Consider the following 16,175-nt stretch of genomic DNA (forward strand, 5'->3'; position numbering starts at 1 on the left):
AGACCATTACTTAAATTGTTTTTTTAAAAGTGTGTGTGTGTGTGTAAGGTTCTCCCAGTTCCTTTTAGAAAAATAAGACAAATAATACAAGAATATATACAACCTGTTATTTCCCCCTATTGTAGCTACCATTCACATATAAGTACATTATTCTAGATCTCTGGAAGCAGGAAGCGGAGTAGAAATTACAGTGAAGCCAGGGTGACATTCAAAGAAGTAAACAAAAACACATGTAACAGAAATGAACCATTCTCTGGCCTGTGTAAATCAGTACATCTAAACATCAGATATAAAGTCAAGAAAAGGTATATTTTATGACTATAATATTTTAAAAGTAACAGCAATTTAGCATCATTTTTTTACATCATTGCAAAATATTTCACCAATGGCAGCATTAATCAGTGTTATATACAAACTGATAGGTGTTTTGTGAAAAAGCAAAAAAGCGTCTACTCTGAAACTACTCCTTTGAGTTATCACTTATGAAATGTAGTCAGAAATTAAAGCAAGTGAGACTAGATTTTTAAAGTGTAGCACTATGGACTGTTCCTCACAGTCTCTTGCATTACCTTGAGCCATTTGAAGCTTCACAGACACACACACACAGACCCACATGTGTACACATGCACATATACATACACAAAAATTTTTATTTGCTTTTTAAATTTTTAAACCCTCTCCTAAGGATATGTTTTCATTGATCTGAGTGAGAGAATAAGAGGGGAGGGGTAGGGAGGGAGAGAGACAGAGAGAGAAAGAAACATCAATGTGAGAGAGAAACATTGGTTGCATCCCTTAAGTGCCCTGTCTGGGGACTGAACCCTCAACCTAGGTATGTGCCCTGACCAGAAATCGAACCTGCAGCCTTTTGGTGCATAGGATGATGCTCCAACCAACTGAGCCATCTGGCCAGGGCCACAAATACATGTTTTGCTATCTACTTTCCTCTTGGATATTCATAATGCACACTAGTACAAGAATAGGCTCTGAAAACTCCTGCACTAGGTTGTTAAACTCAGGATTTCCCAAACATAATTGGCCATAAACTAGCATAAGCAAAGAGTGAAATAAGTAAGAATTAAAATAAGATGAGTATCTGCCAAACTATTCGGGATTATAAAGGACTAAGAGTGATGACAAGATTTGTGGCTTGGGACACCAGCGTGGTATGGAATTCTCCCTGTGATTTGGAAGCTGGGCATGGGCACCATAGCCGAAGCCACGGACAAGCCGTACCTTTTCCACTCTCTGGAAGAACATGGCACACACCTGTCATAGAGGCAGATTCTGCAAATATAGATGTGCAAGCAGGTAAGACATTTATGCTAATGGAAGAGAAATATGAAAAATTGACCCGAACTCAGGAATGTCATGATTGCTATCAATGATTATTGTTTGAGCACCCATTCTATGCCACCATTGTTGAAGCCTGGGAAAACAGTCTTCTAAGAGAAACAGAAAGAGAGGAAACGTACATCTGAACCATCCTAATAACTACGGAACAACCTGTGTCACAAGAGTCAGAATACTCAGTGGCCTCTGATGGTCACAGTCACACATTAGGCCACTAACACCATGACCATCTTCTTCATGATCTTCATCTCCAATAGCCCTGACCCACCAGGGGAGACACACGAGGATGTTTCCCAAATTAAGAAGGACATTCCTGCTGTTACTAGGCATTCCTTTGTCCAAGCTTTTGCTTTAATCAGCTTATTGTTTATGACTTTCTGAATAAATCCCTAAATTCTTGATCACAGAAGAGGAGCCATCATTCCTGAAGGCTCCTTTTGGGAACCAGAAAGTTGAATGAATAACAGCTCAGTTCAATGCTTTCCTAATTACTACATGTGCCCCCATCTCAACATGTACACCCATCTGTATATGATGTTATTATAAATGTTATTATATTGTGCTCGGCTGGCATGGCTCAGTGAATTGCATGTATATATGTGTCTGACTTTCACAACGTGAGGGCTGTAACAGGCTTCCTGGGACAGAGAGTTAAGGTTCCCGTTCCTAATTCCAGGCTCTCCTGACTTGCCATTTGGAAAAGTTACCTAAGTTCACAATGGAGCTCATTTCTCGCTCAATAAAAACAGTGCTGCACAAGAGCTGCCAGTCCATGAAGTCTCCAACGTCCCTTGAAATTAGGACAGTATGGACAAAACAACATTGGCATTGAATAGAGATCATTATTCTAGCTGTCCGTTGGCCAGATTCTGAGAGGAGGATATGGAAATACATTGCTTGTGACTCAGTGATTTGGATATTCAATCCCCCCCCCCCCCCCCGCATTCTTACGTCAATGTCATTTGACTAATAAGTTAGGGAACTTAAAGTGGAGAGCGAATATCCCTAATCAGGGTCTCACTGGCCTGAACATATTCAATCTCACACCACGTGGATACCAAGAGAATCTCAGGGTAACCCCACTGCAATTTATACTAATACACATGGGCTACAGAAACCCCAAACAATCATTACCTCAGATAAAAATAACTTTATTTCATCTAGGGAGCCATATAAGAGGCCTTAGTAGGCAGATCCATTCTATCACAGTGTAGACCATTTCAGAATGCCTTTGTACTGATATATGCATATTGTCTCAAAGGTCACTAGGCTACATGCAGAGCTGCAAAATGACTAGCAAGGCCAGGCACATAGTAGGTACACAGATTTGTGTAGACTGAATGAGGAAACAAATCAAGTAATCAAAATAACTTTACATAAAGCTAAGAGTTAATTTGCCACCCATTACTCAATCAGCTCAGACACTAGACTAAGCCCTTCAAGCAAAATACTCAACTGTGATATGATGCAACCCAGGCAGCAAACATTCAATTTGGGAAAAATCAGGTCTGAAGATGACACTTCATACCAACATCAGAAGAGAAAGAGAAGCACCCTTCTCACCCTAGATTCATTCCTTCAACAAGCCTTTCCCTGTGCTCAAGTGTGAAACCCTGCTAGGTGCTGGCAGTCAAGGATGAATAAACCCATAGACCCTCATCACAATTTATGTGGGGAGACAGAAATGGACATTAAAAACAAACATCCGTACAGGAAGATAAGAGCTACATAGACTAAAGCAGAAAGCCCCAAGGCCACCTGTTCAGAGAGGTTTATGGTCCTAGTGTCATTTTCAAGTACCTGGCTGTCCTGGCCTCTCAGATTGCTTTAGTGAAAAGCTTGGCCATGACGCTGGATATTTGAGAAAGTCAGCCTAAAGAACATGTCAACCACTCATTCCTCTAGGTTTTCTGAGCTCTATTTCTGCCTTGGGGACAATCACCAGAATCTCTACCGCTAGACCATGCTAGTTTAGGCTCCAAAGATAAACTCCCACTGGGTTACTTGTCATCATTGGGCTTTCTGCATATTTTTTCTCCTCTAGCGTTGGGGAAAGACATGACCATACAAAGACTTTCCTTCATTTTCTGGAGAACTGAAGTTCAAGTATTGGCCATTATATAATGTGATATTTCACAGGAGTATATACTAGTTGTCAGGCACTATAGTAAGCACTCTGCCAATGATATCTGATATATCCTTATAACTTTAATACGCCACCCCCCCTTTTTCCTATTAACGTAACTTGGCCACTGAGAAGCTCAGAGCTAAATTAAATACTCACAAGCAATAAGCACTTAGTATTTCAGTTTAATAATCTTTCCTCCACTACCATTTTTACCAGTCTCATTATTTTGTGGAATTTTTACTATGCATTTATTCAGACACATTTCCAAAAGATGATACTCTAATAACATAAACAAATCCCCATAATCATCGATTGTAACTTCCTTTTAGTCTCAATTGTCAAAAGAGTTTCCATGACTAGCTAATTTGAAGATAACCCCGTGGGTATCACAGCTCAGTCAACTTAAAACTCAGATAATACAATATTTCCCATAGTCATCGGTTACAAATCTATTTATAGAAGTGGGAGAAGGGGTCAAAGGGGAAGGCTGACTTAACTTATAACACAGGGTAACCACCAGGTGATTTCCAATCTACCTCCAAGGGCTATTTCTATCTTGTGTGGCCTCCTGACAGTCCGTTTGCCCTTCCTCAAACACCACCTTTGTAGATCAGCTGGAGGCACCGCTAGAACTTGCTGAGTGAGAAGGTACTGCAATCACCCAGTGATGTGTGTTTCCTGGAATTTCACTCTGAGCACTGACAATACCTCTGAAACTCATAAAAATTCTGCTGAAATCGAGCATGTTGAAGGTCAAAGTCTTCAAGGGATCAGGTAAGACAAACTGCTGCTGAGAAATTCCATGTACTCAAGGCAAAAGCCTCCAGGAAAAACGCATAGAAATAACTCTGTATCATCACCACACAAAATGAGGCTAGCTTTCATCTCACGAGAAAGAGAGAGATAAACAAAGATTGACCCATACATACGTAAAAACACACATATACAGGCACAGAACTTGGCATACTCAATTGGTACTCGTTTAGTCAGGTATTTAGGGGAACACAATGTGTGGGCACAACCATTCCTTTATTTAACAAAGATCTATTCAGCACCTACTGTGTGCCAAACATGGTTTCTCATGAACTCTATATTCCAGACACAGGGGATAGGTAATAAGTGCCAACTAAAATGATCAACTCAGATTGCAAATAAGACCAAGGAAGAGGGGGAAGAACAAACAAAAAAGCAGTGTCTCAGAAGAAATGAGGGACTGCCTTTGCTCAAGTGGTCAGGGAAAGGCTTTCAAAGAAGGTGACACATAATCTCACACTAGGATGACAAAAAGGAACTAAAGAAACCAGCCACCTTTCCTCTGATTTCCATCAAAAAGATGAGCTTACTAAAAAAAGAACTGTGCAATCCCATTTGTGGCTCCACACACCCTGTGCTTCAAATAATTGCAAAACCCCAGAAAAAGGAAGATAACCCACAATTTTTAAAGGAAAATTTTAGGAAATAACCTTTTCTCAAAGATGCAGATTAAAAGGAAGTTGTCTTAATTCCTCTCTCTAGCAGAATTTATGACAAAGAATCTGTATGGGAGAAATTGAATGTTTATTACTCTTGGAAAGTCAGTTATTTTATAAAACAATATTCCAATGTCAATAAAGTTATGCCTTTGAATTGTAATGCCACCAGAAATTGCATCATAAAAAATAGTTCTGTGGCTATATTCAGTATCATTTACTTCCACATGCTGGAAAATAAAGGCAAATCATATTTACAAGCAGATGGTCCTTCTTCCAATATATAACAAAACTTTGAAATTCATTAAAATAAAATTCTGACACTATCTGTTTAATAATCACAAATAATAAACGGCCATTTACCAATGCCTTCCCATAGAATACCCCCAAATAAATAACTTATTATTTAATTTCTGTTAAAGTCAATTAAAACACTTAGCCAAGTGGCATGAAAACTCCTAAAAATATCCATTGCTCAAAACACTTTTCATCAAAACACCTTTTTTAAAAGAAAAATGTTTCCTAGTCCCTGACTTGTTTCAGAATAAGAGAGGTAAACAGAAGTGAATGAGGGAGCAGTCACGGTGAATATTCAGAATGAATCATGGAATGCTTTGACTAAAATGCAGTTTTTACTTTGAAATCCAATGCATGCTATATATTATTACAATATGAATAAGCACAGTAAACCAAAACAAGGCAAAATAGTGTAAAGATATTGCCTCACAGGTCTGCATTACCCAATACCCTGTCACTGCTGTGCTCTGACATTAACACATTATCAAAGGAATGCTTTATGGTTTTGAACTACAAAACAGGTCTTTCAAACAATCTCACTAGCACCTGAGACCAGAACATGTTAAGAGGAAGACTAGGTTTCCAATTTATTTACTGATGAGGGGTGGTGTCTGAATTTTCACAAATCTGCACAGAGAGGGGAGGATGGAGAGTTTGAACTCGTCTGTTCAGGTACATTCTTTTCTTTGACTCACTTTACAAATGGTTATGCTTCTAGACCCTTTAAAATTTCCCATTTGGGGAAAATTAAAATGAATAAATAAAAAAACTCACCCTATGCTTCCTCTCCCTCAACAAATCAGAAGGCTTAAGACTTAGCACTAATAATAATCCTACAATGGTCATTGGGAAATCCTTCTCCAAAGTGACAACAGCAGCTAAGGACAAAATACACTAGGAGTAAAAAAAAAAAAAAAAAAACTCCCCCAAATTAGTCCTTCTAAGAGGGGTGGCGCGGGGGTGGGGAAGCACACAGCTGGCACAACTCCTGCTATCAGAACCAACTTCAGGCCACTCAGACGAAGATGCTGCGTCAAGAGAAGCAAGGCAAAGAAGTGCGACTCTGGAGGTTGGCGAAATCGCCACCGACTCCCAGAGGAGGCGGGGAGAAGCCAAGTCGCCAGGCACCGGCAACAGCGCACGCCAATATTCAGGATTATTCTCCTTCCCAAACCCGGCAGTTCCGGGGCAGGAGCAAACGGGGGGATGGGGGACCCACAGTCCCTTTAAACCGCACCCCCGGTCTCTGCCAACCTTTTTCGAATTCCCGTGTCACAGAACTTCCTCATCATGGAAACTTCCACTCGGTTCGGCGCTGAGGATGCCAAACTCCATTTCACAAGGAGCCTGTCAACAGCCGGGTTGGGGTTTGAGAAACAGAGCCGCTGCGATTGGAGCGGGCCCCCGGCCACCCTGCTCTGCCACTGCCCACGCTGTGGCTCCTGGAGTGCCGCCGCGCGGTGCCCCAGCACCAGAGGGCACCTCCTCCCAGACCCGGGGCACAGAAACCCCGCGGAGGCAGGTAACAGGGCGGATGACTGACACCCCCACCCACCCACGCCCGCCCGCGCGCGCTCAGGTTGCCGCCCGCACCCCTTCAGTTTCCCGCGACACCCCAGTCACCATCCTGCCCACCCTTCTGGACATTTGGAACTGTCGCCCCTTCCCCCCGCCCCCCGAGACCCCTTCGCCCCTGCCTCCCCGCGGTCCTCTCCCCAAATTACCAGTGCCCTGGAGCCGGTTGGGTTGGGCGCCCCTGCCCGGGGAAGGCGGCCGGCGGGCGCTCGCCCCGAGCCCGGGGAGCAGAAGGTCTCCTTTCCAAGCGCACTCACATTATTCATGCAAAGTTAATCCCCGCCGCGTCACGGCCGCCCGCCCGAGGATGTGCGCCTTCCTTGGCCAAGCCCCGCAGTCTCCACCCTCCTCCGCCCCCTCCTCCCGGCGGCGGGGTCCCGGGGAGCGCCGGCGACGGGACGTCGCGCGAGTCCTGCAAAATGTCAACTCCTTGGGCGAAGAGAGGCGGCCGCCGCCAGGGCCGCGCCGGCCCTCCCCTGCCCTCCACTTTCATAGGCGTAGGAACCGAGTGTGGCCCGGGCACCCGGTCCCCGCCTCTCTCGGCCCCCCGCGCGCCCGGCCCGCCCCGGCCCGCTCCCGGGCGCTCCTTACTCCGAGCCCCGGGCGCACGCTCCGCGACGCGGCTGCGAACCGGTGACCTGGTTTCCCCTCCAGCCCTCCCGGCGCTCGGCTCGCGCGGCGGCGACAGCCAAGAGGAGGCGAACCGGGCTCCGCCAGGGGCGTAGCGAGGAAATGGCCTCCCGGCCGCAGGTCCCGCCGCCGCCGCCGCCGCCGCCTCCCGCCTGGCTCGCGCCTGGCACTTGCTGTCGGATGTGTCGGCCACTCCGGGCTCGCGCAGTCCCCCTGCCCAGTTCCCTACGTGCACACCAGCCGGCCGGCCGCCTCCACACCTGCCTCCCCAGGTTCGGCCGCTCCCTCTCCTCCCGGGCCCGGCCGTGCCTCCCACCGGGGGTGCCCTTGCCCGGGTGGCGATGTCGCGGTGGTTTGGGTGGCCGCGAGTCCACCCACCGGCTATGTGAGCACCGAGGTTCGGTTTGGGCGTCATTCCTCTAACAGGCAAAGTGGAAGGAATGGGGAATGAGTGACAGGGGGGCGGGGAGAAGGTGACTTCCAGAAGTATGTGCTTATTTCGCCTGGCCCGCCGCGCTCCTCCCTTTTTCTCCAAACCACTTGTGGCGCGTGTCGGGCCGACACGGCTCACTGGCTCCTCCCGGGGCCTCCCACCCGCCTCGGGGACTGGTGTTCTCTTACCACCACCACCTAGGGAATGGAAGTTTGGAAAATACCTGGCTTGTCCTTGAGGGAGGCACCCCTTCACACCACTATGCGTATCCAGGAAGGTGTGTGCTGAGACGCTCCACAGGTTCCAGAAGGGCCGCCCCGTTAGCTTTTCTTTGCTCTCGATATGTACAAATAAAACCGGAAGACGAAAATAATTTATACTTTTGAAAAATTCTGCCCAGGCAAATATGAATTTCTAAAGTGTCCCCGCCCCTCTCCCCGTAAATCCGGAAGGCCAAGGATTCAGACTGGGAGAAAATGAAGCAGGCAGCTGCGTTCTGCGCTGGAAGAATGCTTGTAAAAATACTGAGTACCCCAAAAGCTAAACTGTAGTCGTTAAGAAGCTACAGTTGCAACAAAACTATATTGACGGCAGGGTAAAATTATTTTCTTGTAGAGAATGTTCAAATAATTCCGACTTCATTAGTCCATGTACATGTGTGTAACAAACACTGAGAGAGCCATGTCGATTTGTAGGTGTCCCCAACTGCCTGAACAGTGTCCAGATCACTTATTGGAGAGTTTTCTAGATTGCCAGCCTGTGGTGTGTGTTTTATTCCAGCTCCTGGTGAGCACCCCACGGAAAGGGGCGAGAAGCCACCGCCCCTGCAGACAGCATTAACCACCACAGCTGTCAGGAAATTAGAAACTGTTCCAGGCTCCTGAGACAGAGCTTCGGAGCTTCCACAGAGAAAGTCCAAGACCCCAGGAATCCCTGGAGAGGGCGAGAGAGGCCTCTCCCTTGAAACTCCACGGATCCTATTTCCCCTCGGTCCTTGACGATACATCCATGTTTTTTTTTATTTCCTCCTATTAAGGCTGCACCACGGGACTTGCAGGTTTGTAGCTGGTGAATTATTCTTTGCAGTGAAGTTCCCTAACTTTGCGCCAAGGCTGTCCCTAGATGTTTTGGTTGGTTCACAGGAAAGCTGTTGGAGTCTCACCATTTGTTCCAAACAGGGGGCCCCCTGGTGGCTAACTGTGAGTGAAAACTTTGGCCACCAAGAAAAAAGCCTGGCTCTGATAGGCCACCACAGTTGACAGATGGGTCAGGGCAGGGGCCTAGGAGTGGGTAAACAACTTTGTAATAGAGGAGGTGGTGGTGATGGTGGTGGTGGTGGTGGTGGTGTGTGTGATGTCAATCTTCCTTCAAAAACGCAGATAATAGGCCTTAAAGACTGCTGGGACTTTATATTTTTTCTCTTCTCGAGTATTACTTAGAGCTAAATTCCTTCCTAAGTAGGAAATAGGGTACAGAGAATGAAGTATAACAAACCCTGTTGCTTCTCTTTGTTCAAATGGCGTTGCCTTTCTGATCCCATTTTGCCTGGGAACTTCTGAAGGACAGAGTAAATTAAAACATTAAGCAAATAATGTGGCATTACTCAAACAATTCATGAGCCTATGATTGTAATAATGCTTTATAACAATGGGGAGGACAATTTTAATGCAACGTTATTGAAACAACATGAACTACTAGGATTCCATTGGAACCGACCCTCTAAGGACAGTCTTATAGGCTGCATGATGGTAAAGAATGATTACCAACAGAACAAGCAGTTTTTCTTTTCTGAGTTTACACTAGTGGGGACAATGAAAGAGAATTGAGTGGGGACCTGATTGAAGGTAGTCCCAACCCCGCTGATTTCAGAAGGCATAACCAAGCTGTTTTCATGACACATGATCACTTTCCACCATAGCTATCCATTTTCATTGCCAGGATCTATAAATTTCAAGCCGATGAATTGGTTCAAGGAAGCATTTTATTCATATATTTATTCATTCAATGACACTGAATGGGGTTAGAAGACAAATAAAACATAGGATCCAACAAGGCTGGGATTAGACTGAAGTGAATGAGACCAGTGGTACTAGAACAGGGTCTGCACCTGTCTTGATTTTAAAATTCTATATATTGTTTATCATGGATAAATGTTGCATTAATTTTGACTTTAAAATATTGCATTAAGATATAATTTCTGTTGATTACCGAGGCTTTTGACTTCCCCTTACATTTTATATCCAAGGCCAATGCCTCACTCACCACACCGTAGTTCCCACTCTGCTGTGCCCTCGTGTTACCAGAGTCTACCAAGAGAAGTAAAATTCAATTACAGATTTCTCAACGTCAAAGGTAATTAATATATGTTAAGGAACTTGAGGTCAGGAAGTTAAAGATGTGGGTGTGAGATGAGGGTAAAAATCAGGAAGATTTCACAGAACTAGGTAGCACTTGAAACAATTCAAGAATTGACCAGATTTTACCAGAGAGCATTGGAACCAAAGGAATGAACTTTCCAGGGACTGGAACACTTCCCATTCTTTCATTTATTCAACAACTGCTTCCCAAGCTAGCTATGCAGTCAAATGACCCAGCCCTGGAGATTCTGATTCTTTCTGTTCATTGTTGGTCCTGGAATTTATTTTGACTACAAAGGCCCCAGTGATTCTGGTCCATGGCCAGATAGATAAGAATGTCAAGTCTGTTCCTGCTCTTCAGGAAAGACAGACAATTAGGGGAGATAACTTGTTCAAAATTAATTTCAGAGTGAAGGTGTAATGAGAAATATATAAACATAAATTGCCAGGTGATTGCTGGTTTGGAGACCATGATAGCTCAAGAAGAACAGGGGGGTGGCGTGGGGACCAGGTAAGATTTCCTGCAAAATGTGGCTGAGTGGAACTTCTGGGAGAAGTCAGAGAGGGGACAAGACATTTTTAGGGCCCAGTGCAAAATGAAAATGTGGGGCCCTTATTGAAAAAAGCAGGGGACAAATGTCACTAAAGGTGCAAAATATAAAGCAGCTCCTTTCTTCCATATTGTCTCTTTGGAATTGCCATGGTATATTTTTTATTTTCTATTTGATATCATTCTAAGTAAAGAAACACAAACAATTAAAATTATTAGCATAGATTTTACTGTTCATCTTTACATCATGCAATGCTAGTTTTCAATGCAAATAGAAGAGCATTTAGCTCCTATGTGAAATCAACAAGATTACACAATTTGTGTTTTGTAGCTAATCTGTGCATATGTATTTTGTAGCATGTCTGGTTTGGTCTTTTTTTTTTTTTATCCTCACTCGAGGACATTTTTCCTTTTTTTTTTGTTCAGGTAGAGTGGGAGGGAGAGAGAGGAACAGAGAGAGAGAGAAACATCCATGTGAAAGGAACACATCGAGTGGCTGCCGCCCGCACGACCTACCAGGGTCGGGAATAAACTGCAACCGAGGTATGTACCCTTAGTGGGAACCGAACCCAGGTCTCTCAGGACCGCAGGCTGACGCTCTAACTGCTGAGCCAAACCGACCAGGGCTGGTTTGGTCTTATTAGAACCGTGGAATCAGCACAAAACTGACACAGTTGTTTTTATTTTACTTCTTATTATGTGCTCATTCTTCCAACACTCTGTCTTTGACTTTCAGTCCTGATGAGAAAGGAAGAACTGAAAGGAAAAAGAACTATGGTTTGCTCTTTCCTTCAATGTCATCACTTTCAGAGTAACTAGTTAGCTAGTACAGGGAAGTAACACAAGTAAGAGAGGACGTGATCAAGTTCCTTGGTGGTTGCCTCCTTTTTGCCTTCAGAGCAAGTTCTGGTTGGGATAGAAAGCATGGACCATGCTTACATTGTTAGTTTGAATGTTGCTGACTGCCCCCCCCCCCCATATGGGGCCATTGGAATTCTGTACTCATGGAGCATCAGGCATGCTGTGTATGGATGCAGCAGTGAAGAACAGCCATGGGCAGGTGCATTAAGTGCATCTCCTCTGCTCCCACACATGCTCCATTGTCCCGACAGATGTCACTTACAAAAACACAAGTTTAAAGATAAAATTACTAGGAATATCAATATGGTGAAAACAGAGCATTAAACTAGGTGTCAGGCCTGGAGCTCAGGGCCCTTCTGAGCATGCGCCCTGTTCAGCTGCCCATGAAGTGCCCTGGTGAAAGAACTGCATCCTTTGCCATGATGAAGGCCTAGGCATGTTGGAGATGCAGTGGGCATTCTGTCACGCCTGGTTATAATATGGACTATATAATACAGCTAACACTTATTAAACATGTGTTATGTATCAGGTATTATCCTAACTACTTCATACATGTTTTAAAGTTTGCCCAAGAACTCTGTGAAGCAGTATTATTACACACTCCATTTTCCAGATGGGGAAGCTAAGACATAGGATTATCAAATGATTTGTTCAAGCTCAGGCCCAGACACTGGTGGCAGAGGCTGCATGTCCTCTTTTTTTTTTTTTTTATCCTCACTCGAGGACACTTTTGCATTTATCTTCAGATAGAGCAGGAGGGAGAGAGGGGTAAGAGAGAGAGAGAAAAACATCGATGTTAAAGGGACACATTGACTAGTTGCCACCCACACGACCCCAACTGGGCCGGGGACAAACTGCAACTGAGGTACGTGTCTTAGTGGGAACCGAACCCGGGACTTTCTGGTCCGCGGGCTGACGCTCTAACTGCCGAGCCAAACTGGCCAGGGCTGCATGTCCTCTTAAGCAGCCCATTATGCTATCTGTAAGCAGGAGAGGGAGTCATGAGGCTGGGAAATGTGACCCCGTTTGGGGAATCATGAGACATCTCCCTAGTTCCTTGCTTAAGGGGCTGCTGTGCACTGTAACACTCAGAAGAGGCCTAAATAAAACATGCATGTCACCAGATGGAAACCTAGAAGATTTCTTAATTACATTCTTTCTCTCTTTATGTCTTCTCTCTGGAGGTAGAAGATCCTGAGGCCCCTGGGCAGGAATTGGTAAGCCACAAGCTACCCTTAATCACCATAGGTGGGTCCCTTAATCACCATACAGAGGAGAACGAGAAGGCTGTCATTGGACTGTTCAGTGACTGAGCAATCAGCTTCTTCTGTGGTAAGCCACTGAAATATGAAAGCTTATTTGTTGCAGTAGTTAGTGTTATGCCAACACACCCATCAGCCAAGCCAAACTCCAGCAGAACATCAATCATCTTTTCTTTAAATAGATACTGTTAAAGTAATGAACTAGGCCTAGGTGCATTAAGGCAGATATAGCCGCAGAACAAAGTGTTTTGTTGAAGAAAAAGTTCAGAGTAATCATATTTATTGAGGTATACTTTGTGTACAGTTAAATAGACAATGCTAAATGTCCAGTGTGACACAGTTTTAGATTTTTATACCCTTGCGTAATTACCACACAGACTAAGACAGAAAAAATTCCAGCAATCTAGAAAATTTCTCTGTATCAATTCTCTGCTGATCACCATTCACCTTCTGGAAACAAACACTATTTTGACTCTTATAACTGCTTATTAGCTTTGCTAATATCATTTATTTTATTGGTCTTCATATAAGTGAATTTACACAATGTATTCTCCCTTATAGCTGGTTTCTCAACCTCCGTAATTTTTTTTTGAGATAAATTTACATTATTGTGTAGATTAGATAGTTGTTCTATTTTTAATTTCCATTTGATATTCAATCATGTAGATATCTAGTACCACAGTTTATTTATTTATTCTCCAATTGATGGCTGTTTCAGTTGTTTCCAGTTTGGGAATGTTACAAATAAAGGTAAGAATACCAAGAAAGTTCTTGAACAATTCTTTTTGATATGTGTACTCATATCTCTTGGGCACATGCTTAGGAGTGGAATTGCTGGTAACATATAATCTCTTAATCATTCTATTAAAGCTCTCTGATATACTAGCACAATTATGAGCTACTGGAAGATGGCAATTAGCACATACTTCTGTTCATTCTTACAGTTATTGCAAATAAAATATCAAAGTCTAACTTGAGTGAATAAATATTATTCAGTATCACAAGTATGAAAATCCTAAAAATAATTAATACTCAAAACTTTATTTTTTATTATTTTATTTTATTTTTTAAATTATCTTTATTTTTTATTATTGCTTTATTTTTTATTATTTTATTTTATTTTTTTAAATTTTCTTTATTGATTTTAGAGAGAGAGGAAGCAAGAGGGAGAGAGAGATAGAAACATTGATGAGAGAGAACATCGATTGGCTGTCTCCTGCATGGCCCTACTGGGGATCAGGCCCACAACCTGGGCACGTGTCCTTACTCGGAATCGAACCAGCGACCTCTTAGTGCATGAGTTGATGCTCAACCACTGAGCCACACCGGCCGGACACAACTGTTGCTTTCTATAGCACTTTTAAGTTCTGCTTGCAGCCACAAATCATTTCTATGTACTAAGCCACATACTAAAAGCCTACGCAAAAAAAATGATGTTGGTGCATTACAGTGCATTGAGAAAAAGGTGAATGGAGGAAAGAAAGGTAAGAATACCAAAACATTTTTAAATTAAATTAAATATTAATTTTCAGCCATCTGAAAGATAGATTTAAGATGAGCTGAGTAATTGTTAATTGGACTGTAGTAACCCATGTTCATTGTGAGTACACAAAAGTATGGTACATTGTTAAATTCTTTGTCAGTCACAGAAGAAATTTAGTGGTTCAAGACACATTTCCCCAAAACATGTCAATTAAGTGTATTATTATTTTTTTAGTTATGTTTGTGTGTATCAGAAGTATAAATTTAATTTCAAAAATTCTGTGAAAATGTCCTTTCTGTTTAGGAAGGGAATCAAGTGCATCTTAGTCATTTTCATGGAATAAATTCTAATTCGTCTAGATGCAATGACACATAGAATCTATGATTACTTAGTATTATAAGTTTTCAGATCCTGAAATTCCTGAAGGAGTCTTATCTGGAGTGATAGTTATAACTTTGAATTTACTTGTTTTTGTTAGTTAAATGAGATTCTCAATTTGAGGGCAATATAGATCGTATTGACACCTCTTATTGTCATGTATTATAGCTTTCTTTTACAATAAACTTTCCTCATCCCAAGTTTAGAAAGCATTGCATAAGATATTAGTCACAGAGCTCCTGCAGACCCAACTGCAGGACATATTTTGAGCATCCATAGTAATACATTTGGGGCAGACAACCAAATCTCCAAGTGGCAAAGTAAGGGAGCCCTGAGTTTCCATGTATGCAGGTTAGAGCAAAGCCCCCCGCTGTGGTTCATGACAAGGATGGGCTGGCTAAGGATTTGAGCTCTAGCTTTGCACCTTTTCTAATCATTTTGGGCATGTTATTTAGCTTCTCCATGCCTCAGTTACATGGAGAAAATAGTCATGCCTGCTTGCTGGGGATGGTGTGAGGAAAAACTGTAATAATAGATGAATAATGCTGTACACAGTGTTTGATCCATAGCAAGTGGCAATGAATATGACTTGTGGTTATTTTATTTAAAAAAAAAATTAATGTATGCTATTTGAAAACTTAGAAAAAAAGGTAAAGGCTAAAATCTTATCTTGAAAGATACTTTTAAATAAATTTAGTCAGAGTAATCATTTTTGATTGAAGTATAATTTTTTCTAAATTAATTGACTCAACAGATATTTTTAAATATTTGTAACAGTATTTACCAGCTGCCTACTCCTGGGCTGGCACTGTTTGTTGTAGGCCCCAGAGAGAGAACAGCAAGCAGGACAGTCCAAATCCCTTCTGTTGTGGGGCATTCAACTTCCTGTTGAACAGGAAGTGAATTCTCTGAAAGTAGAGGAACATTCCTGTCTTAGGCAAAGATTGAGCACAAACCCAGATACATGACTGAATTTAGATGTGTAGAAATATTATCTCAAGAAGACAGACTCCTTTGCTGGTCTCTGAGTTCTAGCCTTTACCAATGGTCTTTTGGAGGAAGTAACTCTGTTCTTAAAAAAATCTTTTTATGAAAAAATTTTTTTTTCTGTAGTACTTTCTACTACTAAACTCTTCAGTTAGAATGCCTTTCTCTAACATCCAGTTTCTAGAATGCTGGCTGGAAATATTTTTTTCCAATGCAGTTGAGAGTAAAGTCATCCAGAAATCCCTGAATGCTGGATTTGGCGCTGGGCTGATCTGATTGGAGTCATGAAATAACTTGTATATTCTCTTGGCCTAATTATTGATTTCTTGGTCCTCTCAGTCACATGAATAAATGTGGGTTGGCTATGTAATTCTCAGCTTTTGCATTTTATTTTATTTTATTTTATTTTGGT

At 42.8% G+C, this 16,175-nt stretch overlaps 1 protein-coding gene across 1 annotated transcript in view; it reads right to left on the reverse strand.

Moving 5' to 3' along the window:
• Positions 1-7,086, reverse strand: part of THRB (thyroid hormone receptor beta) — a 346,849-nt gene extending 339,763 nt beyond the window's left edge. The window contains exon 1 of the mRNA XM_036267242.1: positions 6,972-7,086. The gene's annotated coding sequence lies outside the window, so the exon portion shown is untranslated. The remainder of the gene's footprint in view (positions 1-6,971) is intronic.
• Between the last annotated feature and the right edge of the window lie 9,089 nt (positions 7,087-16,175).

Source organism: Molossus molossus, unplaced genomic scaffold (assembly GCF_014108415.1).
Source record: "Molossus molossus isolate mMolMol1 unplaced genomic scaffold, mMolMol1.p scaffold_m16_p_18, whole genome shotgun sequence".
Classification (NCBI taxonomy): domain Eukaryota; kingdom Metazoa; phylum Chordata; class Mammalia; order Chiroptera; family Molossidae; genus Molossus; species Molossus molossus.